This window comes from Musca autumnalis, unplaced genomic scaffold (assembly GCF_047663935.1).
Source record: "Musca autumnalis isolate F117 unplaced genomic scaffold, ASM4766393v1 scaffold_4, whole genome shotgun sequence".
Lineage (NCBI taxonomy): Eukaryota > Metazoa > Arthropoda > Insecta > Diptera > Muscidae > Musca > Musca autumnalis.
In genome coordinates this window covers 199,836,128-199,863,651 of record NW_027411977.1, presented here as the reverse complement: position 1 = coordinate 199,863,651, position 27,524 = coordinate 199,836,128, and the positions used below count along the sequence as shown (strand labels likewise).

Genomic DNA, 27,524 nt, shown 5'->3' with positions numbered 1-27,524 from the left:
TAAACATCCAGTGTAGTTTGTAATAGTCGTTAAGTGAGTACACTATGTGAGATTAAAGTTAAAAAATCAACAATCAAACAGATTAAGAAGTAACAAATAACAAGGACCTATGTGAAAGCGTACAGCCGTTCCGACAATTCTCTGTCGGTATATTTTATACCCACCTAAAAACCTATGTCATTAACTGCTCACATTTTGCCTATGATATGACAATGGATAGGAACAAATATCACCGCCCATATTTATGTAGCGCCAACATGTGCCAAGTAGACAATAATAATACCGTTTTCAATAAATATTTGTTTGATATCAAACCATTAATTTAAAAAGGACTCAGCAGCATATCAATAATTATCAATTAATATGAATGAATTGTTTGTGTTTTCTTTGTTGTAATTATTAATGAAATACACCCAAACCTTTTTGATTACTACGAAGTTAAGAAAAAATTGTTTCAGGGAAGTAGTATACAATAAAATGAAAAACAACTGTCTAAAATTTGCGGAATGTCCGGCAGTACATCTGGAATGCAAGATACATTTTTGATACATTCGTTATACAGAAACTGAAACCGAATGGAAAATTTGGTCAAGACTTTCGAAACTTTATTTTAAATCGACGGGGCACTATACCATAACGCGGGCCTATATTTACAAATGTTGGCAAAAATGCATTTTAACCTCTGGAAACACAAAATCTTAAGTTACAATCGATTCGATAACCGAATTTTACTACCAAAAGTTCTACGGACCTTCAATAAATTTTCCCAAAATTTGCTCCATCTACTTAAATCCTTTCGGACGCTAGAGCGATTTCCGCAGACGGACATGGTTATCTCGATGTAGAATTTTTTCGCAGTTCAAGAATAGGGCAAACTAAACTAAAAGCAAGTAAAAAAGTATCAGTCGACATTGCCGACAGCGATATACCCTCAGCCTGTGTGGATTGAAATACCTTTTTTCAAAAAAACTTACGTATTTATGGGGGTTTTCAAAACAATATTTATAGGATTAAAGCGCAAAATTTGCGGGGATATCGATAGATAGGGTTTCTTTAAACTGAGTTTCGACAATATTTAGAGTACCATTTTAGCGATTATTTTCGAACTTTTGTGGGGGAGGTATCGGAAGGTCCACTCCTTCCACCTTCGAATTTTATCTAGTATTCGAAGAAATATTACAATATCCAAAGTGTGGACGAGCGTATTCGAGTATTCGGTTCGAGCTCTCCAGTCACTACATATGGTGCCATAGTGGGTTTTTATCTCAAGAAATATGGATTGTCCTTGAAAAAAAACTTTTACTGTCGTAATTGTGGCAGCGAATGCAAGTTGCTTCAACAAAAATCAACGTGATCTCTAGCGGGTCTTAAAGTGAATTTATCCAAAAATGTGTGTGGGAGGTACCCGACGGAGTGGACAAATATAGTCCATATTCGATGCTGACCTATACCTGGTAGATATATTAGGATGTGTAAAGTATGGACCAAATCGGTCACTCCCTTCAAGAGTTATCGTGCGCACAGTTTTTCGGAACATTTTTGAACTTTTGTGGGATAGGTACCTGAAGGAGTGCACCGACATGGCTTATCTTCGAACTTAAACTAAGTATGGGCAAAATATTACGAAGACCAAATTTTGGACCGAATCGGCAGATCCGTTCGAGAGTTATCTTGAGCTCCAACCACTACACACGGTGTCATAGGGGTTTTTTCACCTTTCAGGCTATTTTCTCAGGAAGTATGGACTTGCCCCAGATGAAACTTATACCGTCGTATGAAGGCAGTGAATACAAGTTGTTACAAATAAAATCAAAGCGATTGGAGAACAGCTCCTAAACCGAACTTTTCCAAAATTTTATGTGGGAGGTACCCGTAGCAGTGGACCGATTGAGTCCATATTAGAACCTTATCTAGGTCTGGTAGAAAGTTCACGATAAGCAAAGTGTCGACCACCTCGGTTACTCCCTTCAAGAGTTATCGTGTGTACAAATTTTCCGAACATTTTAGAACTTCTGTGGGGGAAGGAAGGAGTGGAACGATATATCCATATTCATATTCCAACCTGATACATGACTGGATGAAATAATCCGATGTGCAAAGTCTGCGCCAATCAGAAACTCTCTGCAGGAATTATCTTGCGGATTTCCCATTTCCCGAAGGAGTGGACCGATATAGTCCATATTCGAACCACATCTATATTTGGAAGGAATAATACGATGTGCAAAGTTTGGACCAAATCGATTACTCCCTTCGAGAGTTATCGTTTACACCATTTTACATGAAAAATTTTGAACTTTTAGGGGGAAGTACCCGAAGGTGTGGATCTATATGGCCCATCTTCGAACTTAAACTAAGTTTGGACAAAATATTACGATACGATTCGAGACATAGATCAGGTTCGACTATAAGATAATTTTTTACAATAGTGAAGTTTAAGACCGGCTCACACTGGTCGAAATCACTGATCTAGCGGCGCGAAAGTCAAAAAATCAAACTATAAAATTGCGAAATGTTTTCCGTTATATCGATTACAAACAATTTGCTGACTTAAATTTTATTTTTACTTTTTTGTTGTTGTAAATATTCTCTCAGCTATTCACTATCCAATGCAAGACAATTTGCTGCAACAGATTATAAGAAAATTCATATTTATTTAATTGAATAAATTCGTAATAAAACTAAACAAAGTTTATTTGTAATTAATAGGGGAGGGTGTAAATTTATTGAAAACATTTTTTGGGGCTTGGAGGTATATAGCTATATAGCAATACATTTTCAAAAATTATTATTTTTCATGTGTTTTTTAGTGTAATATACTCTTGTTAAATGGAGCGTAACTACAAAAGTTCTCTAAAGTCAAGTCCAATTCTTTTTCGACAAATTAAATTGGACTCCCTAGTTTCCAAATAATCAACTTTTGGCTGCAACTAGCCGAAAATCTTGCTAATAACTGCATGCAAAATGTAGCTTAAATCCTCAAAATACCAAAATTCAGCGTTTTTGCTCTGAAAATGTGGGCAAAATGCTCCAAATACCAAACATTGGGAGGTATCGTTATATGGAGGCAATATCAAAACGTAGACCTATGTCCACAACTTTTGGTGGAGAATGTTTGGATCCGCTGGGAACTCCAAATACCAAATTACAGCTAATATGGGCGGAAAATGTTACTTAAACCCCGCAAAATACTGAAAATCTGGAGGTACCTAAAAAGAGACCTATACACAAACGTGGACGTATGTTTTTTTTTTTTTTGGTGGAAATGTTTAGTGACAACTAGAAATACTAGGTATCAAATTGCAACTAGTTTGGAAGGAAAGCAGGTACCATTGTATGAGGGCTATACCAAAATTTTAGGCCATGTTGTTCATATTTAGTCCACTATTACCCACGGACACATACTAAATTTGTGCAAAATTTCAGAAACATATCTCTATTCGTTTGCAAGTTATTAATTTCGCTCCGCTAGATCAATGATTTCGACCACTGTGGTGCTGTCGGATATTTTATATTTTTTACTGCTGGCTCTATTATGACGGTATATATTTGTTGGGGCAAATCCGTACTAATTAATGTAAACCTTCAAAAAACTACGGCCACCAACCAACTAAACGAAACTCTTGGGTTAGTTTTAGTGAGCCGAAGAGACTAGATGCTAACATACAACCTATAAACAATAGAGCAATTGGATAAACTCTCAGCATTTATGCTAACGAGGGTATATAAAATACGGATACGGACAAAATGTGCTCATCGAAATAAGGGTTTTATACCCCAAGTATGTTTGGACGAAATCCGTTTCCGAGAATTTGGAGTCGATTTAGCAATGTCCGTCTGTCTGTCTGGATAGCTGGAGAGCACGAAAATTCTCGAATAGATGAACTTTGGCTTTCGTAATATTTTGACCAAACTTAATATAGGTCTGAAGATGAGCCATATCGGTCCACTCTTTAATGTACCTCCCCCACATAAGTTCAAGATTTAATTTTACGTACAGTTTACGGTCTGTTCGAATATATGTTGGTAATTTTTTCCGATGCTACTCCTTGTAGTTCTGTTTAAAGCGATATTATGTTTTTTCATGGGGAAATCTATGTTTCCTGGCGTAGTGGTCCCAAATCTCTAACTAGCTGAAATGACTGGATTGCGCGCTATCTATCGAAAAGAAGTGACTCACAAACTAATATCCACATCCAAAATGGACCATTCCGATGCATACCGTTAGGTACCTCTTCCTCAATACTTTTGAGCTTTGATCCAAATAAATACTTTTGTCGGCAAGGTCGTACGTCCAAAATGGGTCACAAAATCTGAAAACCTCTTAATGCATATTTATTGGTGAAAGTGATTTTGATTGTGCAACCGTTAGTTGATCTGCTTATAGATGGATGTTTCAATTCGCGCAGGCTGTGGGTAAGATAACTTCCTGGCCTAACAATGAAGACCCGAATATTTACCATCAACAATAATTTTATTATTTCCAGCATGATGTATACATTTTTCATGTGCTCAAACCAATTGTTGAAGCACTTTTTCCACTCCGATTGAGACACCTCCAAAACATGGTTTTTGAACGTTTCAACTGCATCTTCTGGCGACGAAAATCGTTTTCCACGCCTTTTTCCTTGATGTACGAGATTCAAATGAAGTCATTGTGTGTAAAGCCAGGGCTGTACGGTGGATGACCCATCCATACCGCGTTATGTCAGGTCAAGAAGGCGCTGGTTTTGAGAACTCGCATTGTCATGGTGCACAATGATTCATCTTCTCTTGTTTGTTTTTCGAATTTCTCAGGAGACTTCAGACAAACAAATTGCTTCGAATTGTTACTTCCATGAACAATTTTCATTGGATTTAGCTCGCCTTGGAAGACCCACACGGTCGATTGCTGTTTTGTTTCGGGCTCATAAGCATATATGTAAGATTCGTCTCTGACGATATTATAAACGCTTTTTGAAGCACTGTGATCATATTTATTCACAATTTTTTGCACAAATCGACAAGAGCCTTTTTTGAGCTTGACAATCGCTCAAATTTTTGAACTTCTAAAAGTGGAGTAGAGCAATCAAACCCAACCTCGAAATTAATCTTTTTTGAAGCATATATAAGGATGTGCCAATTTTAAACCAAATCGGTTACCCTCTCAGTATTTATGGTAATCACAAGTCATACCAGTTTGTGGTCATAGGTTTTTGAGCGAAAAACGGATGGAGTATCCATTATCAAACTTCATCTATATTTTTGGAACAAATACTACGAGGTAAAACTATTTTCAAGAGTTTTCTAATAATTTATACTCCAAAAATATCGAAAACCAATATAAACAAACAAACTAACGATCTCTCCAACGACACAAAAGAGTTCCTATACAACAATGCCCTATATCAAGAGTCTTAAGCGATATCGGATAGTGCTAGGCTGGTTCTAAAGCAAACATGATGACAAGGTCCATATTCTTCTTCCAACTTAACAGATCTTCCTAAAGGACAATTGCTGACTGTAATGCAATCAAATGGCTGGAGGTTTTCACAAAATAGCACCCCACTTTCCAAGTTTTGTTAAAATTATATTCAGTCACAAAAACCCCCTTTTCTAAAAAATTTCCATTTATTTATATTATTAAGCCATTATTTGCATGTTGAATTATCGTTAATTTCAAAGACCAGTATTTCCGACGCCACTATCAACTATAAGTAACATTTTAACAGCAATTTTTCGCTCTAAACAGCACCAACAACAACGACAACAACTGTAAAAAAGAACTTGTTAAACTCACTATTAACACCCGCTTGTTTTACTAGCTGAGTTATAATCGATTTAGATTTGCCACGCTTCATTCCATGCATACTAAGCGTTGAACAACGAATAGTTGTTGTTGGTGGGTTAGTTAACTGCACCATGAACAGCGATGTCTTTTTAATACAGATTAACACGCACTTTTCCAACAGTAACAAACAACATGCTGGTTGGGGGGTTAACGGCAAGTTTAACACTACTAATGCCACATGGAATTTCCTTCATCCTTTTATCCTGACAAGCAATCGCAAGCAAACTTTAACTGTAACTTTAACCAACCACAATGGCTATGGCGATGATGATGACGACGACAACGACGATGATATAACACCGCCATGGTAGCGGACAATTTATTTACTGAACTTAAACAGGTCTATGCGGTGCAGGAAATCTGAAATCTGATGGTTGGTGGTGGTGGTGGAGTGTAGAAACTACGTTACTGGACAATGTGTGAAAACTTTTTCTCGGGGGTAAGTTTATTGACCTTAAATGTTATAGGTCGATTACCTTAAATAGATATTGTGTGCGATTGAGTGGGTGTGGTAGTCTTACAGCAGTAACCTGCTGTCAATCATTTCAGTATTACTCACAACAATGATGACCCCCAAGGAGATTCATTGCTAAGTTATGCCTTGTCGATGCAGGTGTCAAACTGATTGCTTGTAGACAATGGAATTACAGTAGGATGTTGTGGATTGTCATTAATGTCTTTTATCTTCATTTCTGTCTCGGGATATGTGAAGCTAAGAACTCAGCATGAAGAAAGGATTAAGTCGATAGTTAAGTAACCATAGCTAAGTTATCCAAGTAATGAGTACAATATAAAAAAGAGTCCTCAAGGCCTAAATAAAATTTCTTATCCTTTAATTATTACACGAAAACCACTTGGGCGTGGTTCTTGAAAATCTCAGGTTATTATCGAGGGAAATAAGGAAAATAAATGTATATACCACAGAAGCTCTCTGCAAAAAAATTCTATCTTTATAGGCATTTTTGTGCGGGAGGTGTATGAAGCGGTGACTCATCCTTTGGTGGACTTAATATTAACCGGCTTTTGGAATGTCAAAACCGACTAGTCATCCTGAGTTTTGGCATTTGGTCTAAAGAAGTGACCGGAGGGGTATAGCGCTGAATGAGTAGATTGACGACTCTACATCTTGCAATTTAAATGAGGACTCCCATACGAGAATTATTAGTAGTTCGCCAGTTCGTGTCATCTTTTCTGACATCACCTGGTAACATGTCGTTTCTCTTGATTCATACATATATTTGTCTCCATCAACAAACCGCTCAACTTCATTACCTCTGAATCAGAGTGTTCAAAGAAACGCCGAGAGAACTACGGGGCTTTAAAATGAGGTTGATGAGCTTCGTCGCCAACCACTGGGATGTAACGTGGTTTTGTCGTAGGCTGGGGTAGACTTAGTCGTGTCCAGGGTCGCCATAAGCACCCACTAAACCTTAAGGAATAATAAGAAGAGTAATATCCCTCTCCTGGGGGTTAAATCGGATATTTATTGATGTAAAACTAATTTATAATCTACTGATGTTTAAATACGATAAGAAAGATGATTGGCTGGGGGATCGGCAAATTGGATTCACTGGGTGATTTGATGATGATAGGGAACTCGGTGATTTGCCGTTCGGTAGTAGGCGATCTGCAGATAATCGGGAACTCGGTGATTCGCTGTTCGGTTATAGACGATTTGAAGATAATCGGGAACTCGATGATTCTTTGTTCTGTAGTAGGTGATTTGAAGATAAACGGGAACTCGATGATTTGATCTTCGGTAGTAGGCAGTTTGAAGATAATCGGGAACTCTTTTTTTCGTGTTGTAGATGTTCGGCCACTCAATGTTCGTATATGGTCGCCCACTGATTTGGTGTTCGGTGTTCGGTGTTCGGTCACTCGTTGATTCATGTTGTAGAGGTTCGGCCACTCGGTGATTCGGTGTTCAGGGTTCGGCTACTCGGTGATTCGTGTTGTAGATGTTCGGGCACTCGGAGTTCGTATGTGTTCGGCCACTCAATGATTCGGTGATTCGTGTAGTAGATGCGCGGTCACTCGGAGTTCGTATGTGTTCGGCCACTCGGTGATTCGGTATTAGGAGTTCGTATGTGTTCGGACACTCGGGGATTCCGTGTTCGGGGTTCGGCTACTCGGTGATTCGTGTTGTAGCTGTTCGGCCAATCGGTGTTCGTATGGTTGCTCGGGACCTCGACTCTCGTGTTGTAGGGGTTCGGCCACTCGGTGATTCAGCACTCGGTTCGGATGTTCGGGTCGCGGTTAGTTAGTGTTAGTTCTAAATTAATCCCTACAGTATACTACGAGTACTGGCTAGTGGAACAACATCCGAAGGTGGAGTGGAACAACACCCGAAGGTGGAGTGGAACAACACCCGGATGTGGAGTGGAACAACACCCGAAGATGGAGTGGAACAACACCCGAAGGTGGAGTGGAACACCACCCGGTGGTGGAGTGGAACAACACCCGAAGGTGGAGTGGAACAACACCCGAAGGTGGAGTGGAACAACACCCGGAGTTGGAGTGAATGTATTAGCCACCGCGCAAAGGGGTAGCTCTCAAAAATACTTCCCAACCTCTCTACACTCCCGTGTCGGTTGGCGGACCACGAACACACAACTGTACTCAATCCCGTATGGCTGGTTCCCTGCAGTAGCAAGCCTCCCAGTCCCTTCACAAACTGATATACCTAAGTGAGCGGTTGCACAAAGCGATTGAGAAATATTCCGTTGTTGTCATGCTGGTGATTTATTACACTGCATTATAACGCATCGTTTCCATAATAGCGTTAGGGGTTTTATCAATGTGGATGGCATTGAGTTGTTTTTTAGTGGGAACGTAATGTTGTTGGTATTATGTTCGTGATCATTTTGTCACGCTACAGTGATCGGCTGCCTATCACAGTGGTTAGCGACAAAGCTCATCAATCTCATTTTAAAGTCCCTGTTAACAGTTTTGTCGGGAACACAAGTAGAACAAGTGCTGTGATTATCAAATGAGTGGCAACATTGGAGCCTAGGAAGAAGAAAGACGGGACCTCAGCCACATTTGTCAATGCAAAGAAGTGTGCAGCATATTTTAATCGATTATATAGCACCCCGGGAGAGACATGGCAAAGGGAAGAGTACTCGTACGACAATTTAAAATGGATGGCATTGTCATTAGAAGGACTTAATCGTCATTAGTGTTGGGCGCTGACGGTAATTCTAAAAAACAGCTTAAAAAACCGGGATTTGAGTACATCAGCAAAGTTCTCTATTTGTGTATGGAACCATTTAAACTCTACCTTTCCTGTATTCCACGTCCTCCAAATGGAATTGCAATCGTTTGGCAAGTGGTTGAATGTACGATCGAATACCTCCTCCTGTACTGCTGAGATGATACAGAACTGATTGTCCTGATCAATGGTAATAGAATTCCGAACACAAACTTCTGCATGATTATACCGGTCACATTCACAGCCATCTGGACATGCTGGGATGTACGAAGACGGTCCTCAAGCCCCTAGCTAGCAGCACTTGGGATACAGATACAGAAGTTTTTTACCCCATATAATGCAATAGGTCTGTCCGTGGTAGGCTATGCGGCACCATTGTGGTCCGAGAATATAAGAGCAACGCGATGGAATACCATTCAAGCCTGCCAGGAAGCTGCCATGAGAGCTGCAACAGGATGTTTCCCATGTCATCAGTGGACTATCTGCATGAGGATACGAATATTCTTCCAGTACGACAAACCAAAGACGTACTCTCGTTGCAGTACTTGTTCGGCTATTGGCGTGAAAGCCATCTTGATTTACTACTCTTCCCTAGATTGTATTGACAACCCTATAACAAAAACCCCTAATTCTTCGGGCTGTGGCTGAACATTTTCCATATGCTTATCTGAAGGTTGCGGTTCTACCAACAGTGTGTTGTCCTTATAGTGTGGCACTCATGCTGACGATACCCTTCAACATGGGATCTTCTTCATACTAAGAGTCGCTAGTTAGTACCATTCCCAGAGTTCTCGGACTGGGTCATCTACTGGAAAAAGAAAATGTAAGGTTTCCTTGCCCTCGCAGCAGATAACTTTGACTCCTGTATATCCGGCAGTGCAACAGAACTACGTAAATTTGGAATGATTTCCCCTGATTTTTCTATTAGGGTCAGTTCTATCCGTAACCCCACTCGAAGTTCGTCTGGAACTATTGAAGACCCGAAACATAACTTTGGCTTTGTTTAGATTATGAGGTTCCCTTAACAGTGCTATCTTTCTGGCTCTCAGTCATTTGATATCATGTAGAGGGTGTACCGACGCGGGTTGGATGTATTGGCCTTTTAATGTGGTTTCTCCGTTAACCTTAATATCTTCACTTGTTCTCTGATGGAGAATATTTAGTTTTGTTTGAAACCACAAGCTCAGGCGTTGAGGCCGATGCAGACTACGTCTTCAAACCTCTGTGCATCCTTGGTTAATTTCAACATAAAGGTTGTCCTGTCGGTGTGATGGCAGATCCTCCCTTCAAAGAAGGTGTTGACATCAAAAGGTATGAGTCACTCATTAGAAATAAAACCATCGCTCCCAATATGGCCTTAGGGGCTATTGGGGGTAATCTTGAACTCAAATTTACATCTAGGATTAGCATGGGAAAGGGTCTTGGCGGCTTCTTAAGACCCTTCGTGATGTAAAGTGGTTGCTGCCTACGATATTCCAGTATCTTAGTGCGAAGCGGAATATTATCCAACTCAGGCCGAAATGCTTTTTGCCCTCACGCGTCCTTACACATTCCTGCTCCCGAGTGGCTAATGACATTTTTATGACAGAACCCTAATTCTCCGGACTGGCTTTCGTAATATTCAAAATTTTTCACAAAAATTGTGAGCACGATAACTTTCGAAGGGACTAACCGATTTCGTCCATATTTTGCACATCGTAATACTTTTACCAAACATAGATCACGTTCGAATATGAACTATATCGGTCTACTCCTTCCGGGCAAGTCCATACTTTCTGAGAAAAACGCAAGTTCTAAGATTGGCCCTATCGGTCCACTCCCTCGGGTACCTCTCTTACAAAAGTTCAAATTTGTTCGCAAAAATTATGCGCACGATAACTCTCGAAAGGACTTATCGATTTGGTCCATATTTCGCACATCGTAATTGGATTTGGAAACATTTAGTCCAAACTGAGTTTATGTTCAAAAGTGGGCCCTATCTATGGGCCCACTCCTGGGGGTACCGCCACACAAATGCCCAACACTTTTAATTAAGGGCAGTTAACTGTCTGTTCGGGAATCCTTTGGACATTTTTACCGAAAGTACTTCTTGTGCCCCTCTTTACAGCGATATTATGATTTTCGTGGGCAAGTCCATGTTTCCTTATAAAAGCTCTTAATTATATGGTGACCAACTGAAATGACTGGTGGGCACGATATCTATAGAGAGTTATGACTGAAAAACTTCTAAAATGGACTATGCCGGTCCATTCTTTAAGGTACCTCCTCCCCAAAACTGTTGATCCTTAATTTAAATCCATATTTTTTAGTCCGCAAGTTCATACCCGCAAAATTCTGAAAACCCCTAAATACATGAAAAAGTGTTTCAATTCACACAGGCTGAGGGTAGGTATATCACTGTCGTAAAGGACGACTGACACTTTTGTTTCATTTCCATGGGAACGAAGTTCCGTTTTAATGGTACCTTAACTGCCAACCTTGGAACACCGATAGGCACTCGTTCGCCTAGCACCCTAGAATCAGGGGATCTTGGATTGAAATTTCAAATACAACATATATAACACGTGAAATACGTTGACATTCACTTCACACTCGACTTAAAACTATAAAAGCTTGCCATACAAAGCAACAGTAATACCAATTGGGTCCTATGTGACCCAACTCTGGCGGGCAGCAAGTGCCTCAAATGAAGGTAGACACCAAAGAGGACTATAGAATGTTTTTCGTACAATTTCAGGTGCTCCATGATGTGCTCACTCAGCGTATGAACGGTTGTAAAAGAAATCAAGAAGTACTGTCAGACCAGCGAAGCCAAATAATGTGGCTAGCCAATTGTTATCATTCAAAGACCATACCCACCTTAAATAAGGGAATGCTCTCAACATAATTTAAAATCAAAGTTCCAATTTAATTTGTTTTTAAAATTTAATTTGATATCACTAGCATTTGTAAAAAATATATATAGATTCAAACTTGGATAAAGGCAACAAATTTAGCACGATGTTCTTTTGTACTCCGTTGGGCACACGTAACCCTTCTTTTTAGCCTCTAGGAGGCATACATATACCATACGTCCCTTATAACCACATTTGTATCTCATATATATTATTTCTTATTCTTAGCTCGTTCGGCAACAATAAGTATCATTTTGATATACCACATGACAACAGAAACCAAACAAACATTATCACTTGGACAAAGTTTTCCCCCCAAAAAAGGAAAAAAAGAAAACCCGACTACTGTTGATTGTTGAAAGGATGTCCACAAAGAAAACGGAGGAGTATTTAATACCCCTCCACTTAACGAAAGAAACTTTATTGCAAGGACAAGACGAAAAATATATAGCAAGGACAAGCATTTGGGAACAGATATGAGAAAGTTCAGAAGATATTGTTAACGACACCACAAAAAAAAAAAAAAAAAAAAACAACAACAGAAAAATATGAAAAAACTGGACACATAACTAGTAGCGTATCGAAGTACATTTTTCCCATGGACGCCTGAACGAAAAAGGACAATGAAGCAAAAGTGTATGAAATAAACATTGTTATGCATTCGTTATGCTTCGGTGCCTATAAACAATTGGAACAACAACGGGCAAAAAGAAGTATAACAACACACACACACACATTTAGATGAGAATACTTAGCAACTGTCTGATTTTCAATAAAATTCCTTGAAACTACTTGCACATGAATTCAATAGTTTTTTGTAATTGGAATTTCATAAGTTAGGTTGAGTTGCTATGGTTGGTCATTTGGTTTGTTACAAATTCGAAAAAAAAGTTATGGGCATTGTAACTATTTTTATGATACTTATAAAATAATAATGAATCTTTTTTTTTTCGATTGTTTGAGTGGAGTATTCCCCCATTGGCTCAACTTCATTTATTACCCTCTATTACAGAGAGTAATGTTTTTCAAAACGAACTGACAGTGTTGCAAAATTTTACTGATCGCTACCAATATCATGATTTCATCCCGGCGAAGGGAATTATCAATTGGCTTCTCAGTTTTTGAAATGATGCCTTTTTAGCGAAAAACCGAACTCTTTAAGTGTCTAGTATTCTCATATGAATGAGAATCACACTCACTTTTCGGCTTTTCCAAAGAAACACCAAAATCAAAATATTTTGCAACATGTCAGCACGTATCAACTAAGAATTCTTCGAATTCTGTGAGTTGAAAAGAACACCAACACAGTTGCCTGTGAGGTTGTTATTGGAATTTTGTTTTTTTGTTTTTTAACAAAGCTCCATTCATTCGCCCGTGCCTCGGCTGTTTTTTGTTTGTTTTGTTTATTGTTGAAGTTCAATCTCATTTTCGATTGTTTGAGTGGAGTATTCCCCCATTGGCTCAACTTCATTTATTACCCTCTATTACAGAGAGTAATGTTTTTCAAAACGAACTGACAGTGTTGCAAAATTTTACTGATCGCTACCAATATCATGATTTCATCCCGGCGAAGGGAATTATCAATTGGCTTCTCAGTTTTTGAAATGATGCCTTTTTAGCGAAAAACCGAACTCTTTAAGTGTCTAGTATTCTCATATGAATGAGAATCACACTCACTTTTCGGCTTTTCCAAAGAAACACCAAAATCAAAATATTTTGCAACATGTCAGCACGTATCAACTAAGAATTCTTCGAATTCTGTGAGTTGAAAAGAACACCAACACAGTTGCCTGTGAGGTTGTTATTGGAATTTTGTTTTTTTGTTTTTTAACAAAGCTCCATTCATTCGCCCGTGCCTCGGCTGTTTTTTGTTTGTTTTGTTTATTGTTGAAGTTCAATCTCATTTTCGATTGTTTGAGTGGAGTATTCCCCCATTGGCTCAACTTCATTTATTACCCTCTATTACAGAGAGTAATGTTTTTCAAAACGAACTGACAGTGTTGCAAAATTTTACTGATCGCTACCAATATCATGATTTCATCCCGGCGAAGGGAATTATCAATTGGCTTCTCAGTTTTTGAAATGATGCCTTTTTAGCGAAAAACCGAACTCTTTAAGTGTCTAGTATTCTCATATGAATGAGAATCACACTCACTTTTCGGCTTTTCCAAAGAAACACCAAAATCAAAATATTTTGCAACATGTCAGCACGTATCAACTAAGAATTCTTCGAATTCTGTGAGTTGAAAAGAACACCAACACAGTTGCCTGTGAGGTTGTTATTGGAATTTTGTTTTTTTGTTTTTTAACAAAGCTCCATTCATTCGCCCGTGCCTCGGCTGTTTTTTGTTTGTTTTGTTTATTGTTGAAGTTCAATCTCATTTTCGATTGTTTGAGTGGAGTATTCCCCCATTGGCTCAACTTCATTTATTACCCTCTATTACAGAGAGTAATGTTTTTCAAAACGAACTGACAGTGTTGCAAAATTTTACTGATCGCTACCAATATCATGATTTCATCCCGGCGAAGGGAATTATCAATTGGCTTCTCAGTTTTTGAAATGATGCCTTTTTAGCGAAAAACCGAACTCTTTAAGTGTCTAGTATTCTCATATGAATGAGAATCACACTCACTTTTCGGCTTTTCCAAAGAAACACCAAAATCAAAATATTTTGCAACATGTCAGCACGTATCAACTAAGAATTCTTCGAATTCTGTGAGTTGAAAAGAACACCAACACAGTTGCCTGTGAGGTTGTTATTGGAATTTTGTTTTTTTGTTTTTTAACAAAGCTCCATTCATTCGCCCGTGCCTCGGCTGTTTTTTGTTTGTTTTGTTTATTGTTGAAGTTCAATCTCATTTTCGATTGTTTGAGTGGAGTATTCCCCCATTGGCTCAACTTCATTTATTACCCTCTATTACAGAGAGTAATGTTTTTCAAAACGAACTGACAGTGTTGCAAAATTTTACTGATCGCTACCAATATCATGATTTCATCCCGGCGAAGGGAATTATCAATTGGCTTCTCAGTTTTTGAAATGATGCCTTTTTAGCGAAAAACCGAACTCTTTAAGTGTCTAGTATTCTCATATGAATGAGAATCACACTCACTTTTCGGCTTTTCCAAAGAAACACCAAAATCAAAATATTTTGCAACATGTCAGCACGTATCAACTAAGAATTCTTCGAATTCTGTGAGTTGAAAAGAACACCAACACAGTTGCCTGTGAGGTTGTTATTGGAATTTTGTTTTTTTGTTTTTTAACAAAGCTCCATTCATTCGCCCGTGCCTCGGCTGTTTTTTGTTTGTTTTGTTTATTGTTGAAGTTCAATCTCATTTTCGATTGTTTGAGTGGAGTATTCCCCCATTGGCTCAACTTCATTTATTACCCTCTATTACAGAGAGTAATGTTTTTCAAAACGAACTGACAGTGTTGCAAAATTTTACTGATCGCTACCAATATCATGATTTCATCCCGGCGAAGGGAATTATCAATTGGCTTCTCAGTTTTTGAAATGATGCCTTTTTAGCGAAAAACCGAACTCTTTAAGTGTCTAGTATTCTCATATGAATGAGAATCACACTCACTTTTCGGCTTTTCCAAAGAAACACCAAAATCAAAATATTTTGCAACATGTCAGCACGTATCAACTAAGAATTCTTCGAATTCTGTGAGTTGAAAAGAACACCAACACAGTTGCCTGTGAGGTTGTTATTGGAATTTTGTTTTTTTGTTTTTTAACAAAGCTCCATTCATTCGCCCGTGCCTCGGCTGTTTTTTGTTTGTTTTGTTGCAAAATATTTTGATTTTGGTGTTTCTTTGGAAAAGCCGAAAAGTGAGTGTGATTCTCATTCATATGAGAATACTAGACACTTAAAGAGTTCGGTTTTTCGCTAAAAAGGCATCATTTCAAAAACTGAGAAGCCAATTGATAATTCCCTTCGCCGGGATGAAATCATGATATTGGTAGCGATCAGTAAAATTTTGCAACACTGTCAGTTCGTTTTGAAAAACATTACTCTCTGTAATAGAGGGTAATAAATGAAGTTGAGCCAATGGGGGAATACTCCACTCAAACAATCGAAAATGAGATTGAACTTCAACAATAAACAAAACAAACAAAAAACAGCCGAGGCACGGGCGAATGAATGGAGCTTTGTTAAAAAACAAAAAAACAAAATTCCAATAACAACCTCACAGGCAACTGTGTTGGTGTTCTTTTCAACTCACAGAATTCGAAGAATTCTTAGTTGATACGTGCTGACATGTTGCAAAATATTTTGATTTTGGTGTTTCTTTGGAAAAGCCGAAAAGTGAGTGTGATTCTCATTCATATGAGAATACTAGACACTTAAAGAGTTCGGTTTTTCGCTAAAAAGGCATCATTTCAAAAACTGAGAAGCCAATTGATAATTCCCTTCGCCGGGATGAAATCATGATATTGGTAGCGATCAGTAAAATTTTGCAACACTGTCAGTTCGTTTTGAAAAACATTACTCTCTGTAATAGAGGGTAATAAATGAAGTTGAGCCAATGGGGGAATACTCCACTCAAACAATCGAAAATGAGATTGAACTTCAACAATAAACAAAACAAACAAAAAACAGCCGAGGCACGGGCGAATGAATGGAGCTTTGTTAAAAAACAAAAAAACAAAATTCCAATAACAACCTCACAGGCAACTGTGTTGGTGTTCTTTTCAACTCACAGAATTCGAAGAATTCTTAGTTGATACGTGCTGACATGTTGCAAAATATTTTGATTTTGGTGTTTCTTTGGAAAAGCCGAAAAGTGAGTGTGATTCTCATTCATATGAGAATACTAGACACTTAAAGAGTTCGGTTTTTCGCTAAAAAGGCATCATTTCAAAAACTGAGAAGCCAATTGATAATTCCCTTCGCCGGGATGAAATCATGATATTGGTAGCGATCAGTAAAATTTTGCAACACTGTCAGTTCGTTTTGAAAAACATTACTCTCTGTAATAGAGGGTAATAAATGAAGTTGAGCCAATGGGGGAATACTCCACTCAAACAATCGAAAATGAGATTGAACTTCAACAATAAACAAAACAAACATAATAATGAATCTTCAAATTGGGTAATATACATATAAGATATTACCACCAGGATATCACCTCATATGTATTAACAGTACAAATCGCTCAAGTTACATAAACCGAGAGCCATTTTAGGATCTAAATCAATTACTCTGAAGTAGTAGTTATTGTAGCGGTAACATCATATCCCAGCAAAATGTTCGATGCCAAAGATGCTATTCAAGAATGGGTGCAAGTGAAATGGAATGTCATTTTTTCAGCATCTTCACTCATTCTTTTTACAAGAGCGTGACCCCCAAAAGATGCAATTCATTTTCAGATCCTAAGCATGTCATCTTTACTAACTCGATGGAATGGCATCTTCAACAATTCTTTGGAATGGCATCTATACCAATCCTTTGGCATGCCATCTTAACCAATTCCCAAGAATAACATTTTCACTAATCTTTGGCATGTCATTTTCACCAACCCTTTGGCATGTAATTTTCACGTCTTGTTCGGAAAATGGAAAATGCTGTATTGAAAAATTTTATTTTTATTTTATTTTATTTTTTTATTTTATTAATTCAAAGGAGTTAATGAAATAACTATAATTTATTTATCATCATAAAGTTTACATCTATATTTGCAGTTTGTTCTCGTTGTTGTAACAGTAGTTAATATGTTTGTATTCTCATTTTTCTGCTTCATCTGACTCTGGGTCTATCAGTCGTAAGAATGTGGCTATTTCGCTATTTATATGGTTTGTAACCACAAAGCAGAAAACTTAAGTCTCTTAGCAGGATTGGTAGGGCAATTGAAAAGGAGCAGTGTGTCGTGGGGGCCTGTGCTGTATGCTGGGCAGATGTTTTCCACGGTGTCATCAGTACTTGCCCTATAGGAATTTTGACGGCTGCACCATCCCGAGCGTATTGACCCAAAACTACTCTGGTTTGTCTGACAGCTGGCGCTTCTCAGCTGCGATAGATGGTGGATGTTCTCCAAGGACCGCATTCACACGATAACTGTTTACTGCATCTGCGACTGCATTCGTGTGAATGCTACTTAAACCTGGTTGAAAGGCTTGTTGATCGAGGTTCTCTCTTGTAACGTTAGACTTCTCTTTCTAGATTATAAGCACGGCTTGCTCTGAGTGAGTCTTCGGCTAATATGGAGATGGCCTTCAGCGTAGTTGTTGTGCTGCTTATGGATATCCTATGCTATTGATCGGCAACTCGAAAGTTATTTCTGATGGTGGAAGAACTAAAGTCACAAGGGTCCTTGCTACGGGCGACAAAATCGGCCTGTAAAATAATTCAACTTTGCTGGCATCCTTTTCGGGCTTCAGTAGCTGGCCTATTTTCCAGACTTCGGGAACGATGTGTTTGGCAAGCGACAGGTTGTAAATTTAAGTGAGAAACTTGACTTCCGGCTGTCCCAGCTGTGGCAGTCTAAACACCGCCGCTGCACCGCAACAGAGTTTACTTCGTCCACTCTCAGCCACTCTAGTTCGTGAACTACATTTAACTTGTAATTTTGTAACAAAATTTTTGGAAATGTATACTCTTTTGTTTTGATGTCGCTACATGTAGGGATGTACAAATCGACTTGTTTTTTTTTTTTTGTAGTGATCTGTAAAAATGATTCAAATGCTGATGAAAAGATCGGATCTTTCACGACTTCCTTTGCATGGGTTAAATGCTAATGAAAATATCGGATCTTTCACGACTTCATTTGAACCAATGCAAAAGATCCAGTGAAATCATGGCATCTCATGGAACCACTTCCATAAAATTTTGCTGGGATGATATCATATGATATTAATTTTTCTGCTTAATCCTTATTTCCATTGGTTGTAGCCACAAAGCTACTGGAGTTAGTTAAACAAGCTTGGCAAGGTAGTTGAAAAACTGCAGTGGGTCGTGTGGGTCTGTACCGCATGCAGGGAAGACGTTTCGCAAGGCGTCATCAGTCCATGCCCACTAGAAACTTTGATAGCTGGTTTGTCATGGTGGCTGACGATATTCAACTGCGGAAATGTGGGTGTACCCCGAGGACCGCATTCACACGATAGTTGTCTATGGAATCTGCGATTGCAACTGTCTAAAAGCTATCCAAACTTTCTTGGTTGCTGATCTAAAGGTTCTCTCTTATATTGTTGGATCTGTCTCTCTAGATCATGAATAACTCGACAACCTTGGCTTGGGACTTTAGGACCTTACTTCGAAATCTCAGCTTTTCTCAGATAACTATTTAATTCACTACGCAGTTCCAATAGTCCACATTATTTGTATGAACAAACTGCGTATACGTAATATCACACTTTAGTTTATATTATGTTACTCATACGTTTTGGAACTAGGCATGTGCGAATGACGTGAACATGCTGTCGAATATTGTATTTGGGTAGTTAGACGGAGTTTTTCTACTATCGACTAGGACATTCAACTCTTCTAATCTAATCTTCGCTGTCCATGTGGTGAACAGAGAGGTCATACACTATAAGTGGCATACATTATTTGTACGAGTACATTCCTCGTGTGACAAATCTGGTAAAATGGAGAAAATTGGAGATCAGCTCTTAAGATCGTACAACCATCGCCATGGGGATATCACCCCAACATGGCTTTTTCCCAGTTTCACTCTACTTGTCTTCTACTTCATGTTCCCAAATTCCACGTACCACCGTCGTCTACATATAATTACACATGTAATTACATACATATAATTGATTATTGATTCAAACTTGGCGGAGGGTAGTATGCTCGATTTCCTCAAACTGCGTTGCTCTCACGGTAGCACCCGAGCAATTACTGCAACGAAAGCATGCCATTGTGTTTCTGTACTGGCCAACTCAAGACATGTGGAGGCACCCTGTTGCGGCATTCTGACATGTTTGAATATTTTTCCATCGCGTTGCACTTTTATTTGCGGAAGACACCGGCGCCGCATAGCTTACCACATACCGACATATCGCGTTTAATGTGATCAACAACGTTTCTTTATCTGCACCCCAAGTCCTGCCGGCTAGGCACATGAGAACCTTGCTCCTACATCTCAGATTGGCTGTGGCATGCGCATACGACGTGAATATGCTTTTAAATGCTACCCCTAGGTACTTGGGGTAGTCAGTGGTCGGAATTCTGCTACCATCGACCATGATATTCAACTCAGTGCTCCTCTCTGCAGTCCATGTTTTGAATGGTGTGGCCGTAGATTTAGTGGCTGATATTTGCATAATCCTCCATAATGTAGTAAGATCGATCAAATAGGTGTTCAGCCTTTTACAAATGACATCAGTGAAGGTACCTGACGTCATGATAGTACAATCATCCACATACGTTACGATCTCAATGGCGTCTGAAGGGGGTGTAATACATGAGAGATAGAGGCTTAACAATTCTGGAGATATCACTCCGCTCTGGATAACCCTATGTTTCACACTACGGGGCTTGGACTTTTTGTTCATGACTTCCATAAACGACTGGCGTCTACACATATAATTGATTATCCAATGTTTCAAACTTGGCCGGAGGGTAGTCTGGAGGATGTCCTTAAACAGCGTGTTATGCTTGACAGTATCAAGTCGAGCGCCACCAATACTGTCCTATCGTATGACTTGTTCGAGTTGGGTCCTATCGTAGAGTTTTGCTGCTTACCCCAATACAGATGATCGGCAACTGGATAGCTATTTCTGATGCTGGGATGAGTAAAACCTAAAGAGTCTTTGCTAGGGGCGACAAAAGCGAAACCGACTTGTTCGATTCACCTTTGCTGCCTTCGCTTTATCAGATTTCGGGCACAATGTGAATCGAGACAGGTTGAGATACTCAACTGGCGGCTCCATCTAACTGCTCAGAACTACCATGGCTCCTTATGGCATTCGCAACATCATCCATTTTAAATATTGGTGGTTCCTTCTCGGCAGGAAGAGATCAAATGCAACGCATTACTCTTCTCTTTGCATGTGACGTAATTTGTCAGACCAGGTGCAAAATTGTTATGTCTGTTGGAGGTTTCTAATTCTGTTGGAGGTTTGCTCATTGACCATGCAAGGGGTGAAGCTATCAATGTGTTCCGCCAGTTCTAGCCCTGCCCGTATTCTGTCTGGCTGACTGGTGCACACTATGACTCTTTAACAGAACACCTGATATGGTCTAAACGTTGGATCTAGTTTAAAATAGGGCACATCGGTCGAATCATGCGGATACCTCTCTCACAAAAGTTAAACTTTTTTCGGTAAAATGGATCGCAAAATAAGTCCAATTCTCAGGCAGCGGGAAATGGAAATATTTTACCCAGCGGCTGTCAATGCAACACATACTCGTATGCACCTGTTTTCATTTGTTTTTCGTTTTGGGAACAACACATTCCACATTCCTCCGAATTTTATTGTCATCAAGTCAGAGCTGAACATGTGTTTTCGCAGCAACTTACACCGCACATTGCGCCATCAACACTTGGTAAGGAATCGTTTTTGAAAATGAATTACTATGACCTTCGTGGCAAGGCATGTGAGATTGTTCATTTCATGAGTCGAACCAACATCCTGGCCGGTACGAGACTGAACTAACCAACACCTGCTGCTTGTACAGTTGTGATGGATTCAACGGGGTTCGCAAAGATCGCACAAAAAATTGAGATGGTAGGCTGGGTTACCAGCTTGAGTTTGACATGAAATGTATGGAGATATCAGTCAAGTGTGGTTCTGCCAAGGTAAATATATGTAGGTGTTAAATGTGTACAAACCTCCATTTTGAAAGGCAATAACATTCTGGTACTAGGGGATTTCAATGCTCATCACGAGCTTTGGCACTCCTTCTTAGGTAATGACTAGAGTGGCATGGTGTTGGCTGACAGATAAATGACTCCACATATAGACAATGAATGAGAATGGGAGCGTCTCAGAATTTTTGGTAACTGTTTTATCTCGCCGAACATCAGCATTGCGTGGAACTAACGAGGTATGGGTGTTGTATAGATGTGTACCTCTTTATCTGTCCAACAGTAGCTTTCTTTTGGAAGACCCCGTGTAGTACTAAGGGATTTCCGTGCTCATCACGAGCTTTGGAGACCCACACATGGAATGTAATATGGGGATATCAGTCAAGTGTGGTATTGCCAAGGTATAGGTGCCAAATGTGTGCAAACCTCCATTTAATAGCTGTGCTTTGCATAATTCGCCAAACATTATTCTTCTTTCAAAGGCAATAACCTTCTGGTACAATGGGATTTTAATACGTATCACTAGCTTTGGCACTCCGCCCTAGGTAATGATTCGAGTTGCATGGCGCTGACTGAGCACGGTGAACCAGAATGGGTGCGTCCTAGGATTTTGGGTGACAGTTTTAGCTCGCCAGACATCACTATCGCGGCGCCAGTCGATGCTATACTACCTTGGTACTGCCGAGGTATGGGTGTTGAAAAGGCGTGGAAAACACCGTCTATTACTAGGCGATTTCAATGCTCATCACGAGCTTTGGAACTCCGTCCTTGTTAATGACCACAGGGACTGGCTGAGCAGAGTTATGAATTCATATATAGGACGGTGAAAGAAGATATCCGCACAAGGACTATAGGTGACTACCCGTCACCATCGCTTTCTCTGGTTGGGAAAGGAACTCTCCTGGCAGTGCGTCATGTCACTTGGATCTGACCACCTCTCCATAATCATTTCCCTTGATAAAACAGGCGACTTTATAGCCTCTGGCCACCGCATTGTCATAAGCTGCTTATTACCTCAAATGTTCGGGTCGCTGAGGAAGGTTTCGGAGAAATTATCAACTCTACGGGTGCCATGTCTACTTAAGCTGGTAGAAAATCAGTGATAAGACCTAACTTTCCGGGGGTTGTAGATATCGCCGCGGAACGAGGTAATCTCAGGCGTACAAATCCAGGTAATCCAAAAGTCAGAAAATGGAAGTTCAATGTCAATAGGTTAGTAGACGAGCAAAAAAAACACAAATGTCTAAGACACCTAAAGAGCTGCAACTTAAGCACGGTTATAGAGAAACTATTGTCATCGGTTAAATGGCTTCCCAACTCTGGCAGGAGGAACAACTGGACATCTATCACATGTGGCGACGATGTTTTAACATAAACTTGAAGGCATGCATATCAATTCAACGGGCAGTTTGGGAAGCAACCGGAATGTGAAGGGCAGAGAGAAGAGTTTGGCATCGCATTAGAACTCTTCCAGTCGAAACGTTAGAACTTAGTTCACCAGTTTTGAAGTGGCAGTAGTCATTTGGGAAGCAAAATCATCCAAAACAATTGGCACAGACCTGTTAAATAAGTGAATTTAGGGTTGAGTATTTAACCAAGGTGCACAATTTGTCGTTTGCAACCGCCATAGTTCCCGAAGCCTGGCAAATTGGCCGCTATTGAAACCAGGGAAAGATGCGAATAAAAAAGAATCCTACAAGCCCATCGCTAGTAGCAAAGACAATCGAATCTTTTTTTTCTCCCGAGCCTTAAAGGACGTTATTCTGCTTGAGGACGTTATTGTCACCATCCTCCAGGCGAGTTCGAAACGTTGGACCCTAAATTACGTGTACGGATGCCAGTCATATGTGAAGATCAGGAACGCGAATTATGCGGATGATTGCACGATAATGGTGTGTGGTCCAATTGCTGATGATACAAATCTACAGGTACATGGACAGCGAAGATGTTCTTTGACAAATAATCCCAAGATTTTAGGGTGCACATGTGACAAACATTTGAATCTGATATAAGGTAAGGAGCAAAAACAAAGTTCTCAACTCGCTAGCCAGCAGCACTTGGGGTGCAGATACAGAAACATGATAGGGCGGTTGGTGGTTAACCACGCTGCACTATTATGGTACGCTAACGCTACAGATATTCAGTGAAATAAACTCCTAAACTGTCAAAATGCTACCCTGAGAACTGAAACAGGATGCCTCCTCAAGCTTGGGTATTATCGACCTAGTCACCAACTCATCTGGCCGCCGGGTCTTTTTGGACGCACCCAGTTGAGGTTGCATCCTTCCTGAACCAGAAAACCAACCCGACTGTAGCCGCTCCTACAACAGAAAAAAAGGGAGTAACCGATGTGGTCAAAACTTTGCACATGGTTTTAAAGACAGTGGTCAGGTTTTAATATGGGCTGTATCCATCCACACAATCGGGTACCTTCCATACACAACTAAGACATGTTTTGCGAAAAATTTTGTGTCATTTTGAAAAATTTTGCAGCTGGTCATATTCGCGACTCCTATTACGAAGGTACAATTTCTTAGTGGGCAAGACAATACCTCCTGAGATAGTGATGAACACGATAACTCATGAATTGAGTATCCCCTTTGGCCGAAATTTAGCGCAACGTAAACATTCTTCCAAACGTACCTCAAGCTACAAAAATGTCTATATCGAACAACACCCTTAGGTACCTCCCGGTGTTGGTAGCAGCTCATCAGACATAACGTTATCACGGCGTGTTAGCATCCAGAGCCAAATTCATAACTTCCGAAGGCTGCGCTAAAAGCACTTGTCGTGGAAGCCATACAGGCTGAAAGAGAAAAAAGCTCATCACTGTAAAAAAAAACAGACAGAGACGCCACTCCACAGTCGGCTTTACTTTTTCCCTTGCAAAAATTCTTCGATCATTAAGCTTGACTCCAACGAGAAATTATTAAAAAAAGATAAAAAAAATTTTCTTAAGTGCGTTTTGAGTGCTTCTCGCGAGTTGTATTGAAATTTTCAACGGATGTAGTTACTGTGATTGTGATTACAACTATACATTTTTTTTGTGGGCAAGCCCAAAATTCCTGAAAGCTCTAAACTATCTCACAACACCAACTGGCAACAAGACTCAACATGTTTCCATTTTTTAAAGCGCCAGCCGTGGTACTTTAGAAAAATTCACAACCTTGGAGCCAACAAAGATGAACCGTAACAAATCATCAAAACGGAGATGTCAGCAATGTCAATGTTTAGTGTTTTAATTTCTTTAATTTTATCAGCATTTCCTGACTTAATAGCTAAGATTTAATTCGTTTAAGCCTTAAAAACATTTCTTCATACTCATCCACCTTCTCTTTTATTTCCGGCTATTATTTGTTAAGAATTTTTGTTGGTTTTTTCGAATTATTTGGGCCGTAATGTTTTTTCCTCTCATGATAACAACATTGTTGCAAGTGTCTCTATATACAGGCTGGCTTCATTGTTTCCGTACAAAAAAGGAACGTATATTTGATGCCACTTGCTTCAGTGTAAAGTATTTTACTGTCTCTTTGGTTTCAGTGTTGGATGGATGGATGGAAGAACAGACGGACGGGTAGGAATGGGTTTTAACTTCTGTTTGGTTTTTTGGTATTCTCTACTATACACTTAAGCCTTGATTCAGAAACTGGTTTTGTTGTATGTTTGTCTTTCTATCTTTTGATTTGGATAGTTGATGTTTTCAGATTCCCTTTGGCCTACAGCCAATTCTATTATAAAAGATGCGATACAATTTTTGTATACACTGTGTCTGTCTGTCTGTCGTCTAAAGGGAACATATAAAATGGCACAGGACGACTTTTGTATAATTCTGAGATTTTTTTCGCTGGTCCTTGTTGCATTTATTCTCGTTGTTTCTGTTGTTGTGTTTGTTTGTTGTCTATTTTCTTTCACATCTTTTCACTTTTGGAGTGACTCTACATTTGATTGTCTCTATTGTTTGGCTCGACAATATGAAATTGCTGTTGTCAATTGTTGTTAATAAAAATAAAATTTATAAACTGTGTTCGCCTGTATGTTTGTACAAGCGACATTGTGCGACATGTGTGAGTGTTGGAGTTTGAAAATTGCCTGGGTATTTTTTTATTAAAGCTTAAAATTACTTTTGGTTTCGTTTGGCACTCGTACTGCTGCTTTTTTGATATTATTACCTTAATAATTGAAATAATTGGTTAATATTTTATGCTATTTATTAATTAACACATTCCATATTATCATATTCACTTTTTTATCACACAAATGTGTACATATTTTTGTTATTATTGCCTTATGAAAATAATAATTTTAATTCCATTGCATCTCTTTCATTGCAGGTGAGTTTTTGTTTGGTTTTAATTGCATTACTGGCTAATTACATTGAATATTTTATGGTAATTACTTTGGTGTGAAAAAAACGAGACATATAGAGTGAGTATTGTGTTATTGCAATTGTATTTTATTAAAATGAAAATATTTATATAAACGAAATTAATGTTATTGTAATTATTGGCAATATAATATTACCCTTGTGGTAACATTGTCTTAACAAACATGTGATATATGTATATACGTTGTCCTATTTTTGGATGGTATTTCTCTTGAAAGTTTTTTTTAATAAAACTAGTAATGGCCCAAAGTCCGGAAGGAAGAACAAAAATCCTTAATTTTCTTTTAAATTACATAAAACATGGAAACAAAAAAGCATTCGATACAAAATCCGATAAGTCATTCTCCGATCATAATGGTTTTCGCAATCCTAAAATTGCGAACTGGGAAAAGTGCTGCAGTGTTTTAAAGGGTAAACATACCAATATTCCCCAAAGAGACGACACTACAGTAGATGTAGAATAAGCTTTACCCATTCTGTAGATGAAAACTATGAAAAAAACAAAGAAAAAGAAGAAAAACAAACCCCTCTAAAGTTGACGAACCCCGCAAACGTTTTAAGGACCATGATCGGCGAATCTGCACCTGGAATGTCAGGACTCTCTACAGAGCAGGTGCAATTTGCGCACTGGCGGATGTACTTGACAAGTACAATGCTGATATTATCGCCTTACAGGAAGTGCGATGGAACCGGGCAGAAGTAAAAATAACAAACGATTACGCACTGTATTATAGCTGCCATGAAACGAATCATGAGCTAGGTCTTGGATTTATGGTAAATAGGAGGCTTAAAAATCTCGTCTCCAGCTTCACTCCTGTTGATGAGAGAATTGCCACAATCCGAATAAAAGCAAAGTTTTTTAACATCAGTCTCATCTGCGCCCATGCCCCGACCGAAGAGAAAGATGAACAGACCAAGGATATATTCTACGAGCGCCTAGAGCAGCGTCAGGCACCATACTTTTCTATCGCATACTTTACGGGGCGTCATTGTGTGAGTGCATGCTTTTTCAATGGGTTGAATTGTGTGTGTGGAGAGAGCAACGTTAAATGAGCGCACACGGGCGCCTAATTGCCTGATCTGGGCCTAGAGAGAGCATATGACCGGAGAGATTTTAATGCTAAAATTGGGAGAGAAAATATCTTTGATCCCACGATCGGAAATTTCAGCCTCCATGAGGTAACATCCGACAACGGAATGAGGCTGATCGATTTTGCAGCGGCAAAAAACATGGTAGTGAGAAGTACCAGATTCCAACACCTCGACATACACAAGGCCACGTGGATATCCCCAGATGGGGAAACAAGAAACCAGATTGATCATGTTGTGATAGAGGGAAGACACTCGTCCAGTGTGTTAGATGTCCGATCAATTCGAGGAGGGAACATCGATTCGGACCATTTCCTTGTAGCAGCAAAGGTACGCACTCGCCTTAATGTTGCGG

General features: G+C 39.3%; 1 protein-coding gene across 1 annotated transcript in view; it reads left to right on the top strand.

The window, feature by feature from the left end:
- Window positions 1–26,604, top strand: part of LOC141401266 (uncharacterized) — a 627,482-nt gene extending 600,878 nt beyond the window's left edge. Inside the window, exon 5 of the mRNA XM_073981350.1 lies at window positions 26,028–26,604. The gene's annotated coding sequence lies outside the window, so the exon portion shown is untranslated. The remainder of the gene's footprint in view (window positions 1–26,027) is intronic.
- The last annotated feature ends 920 nt before the right edge of the window (window positions 26,605–27,524 follow it).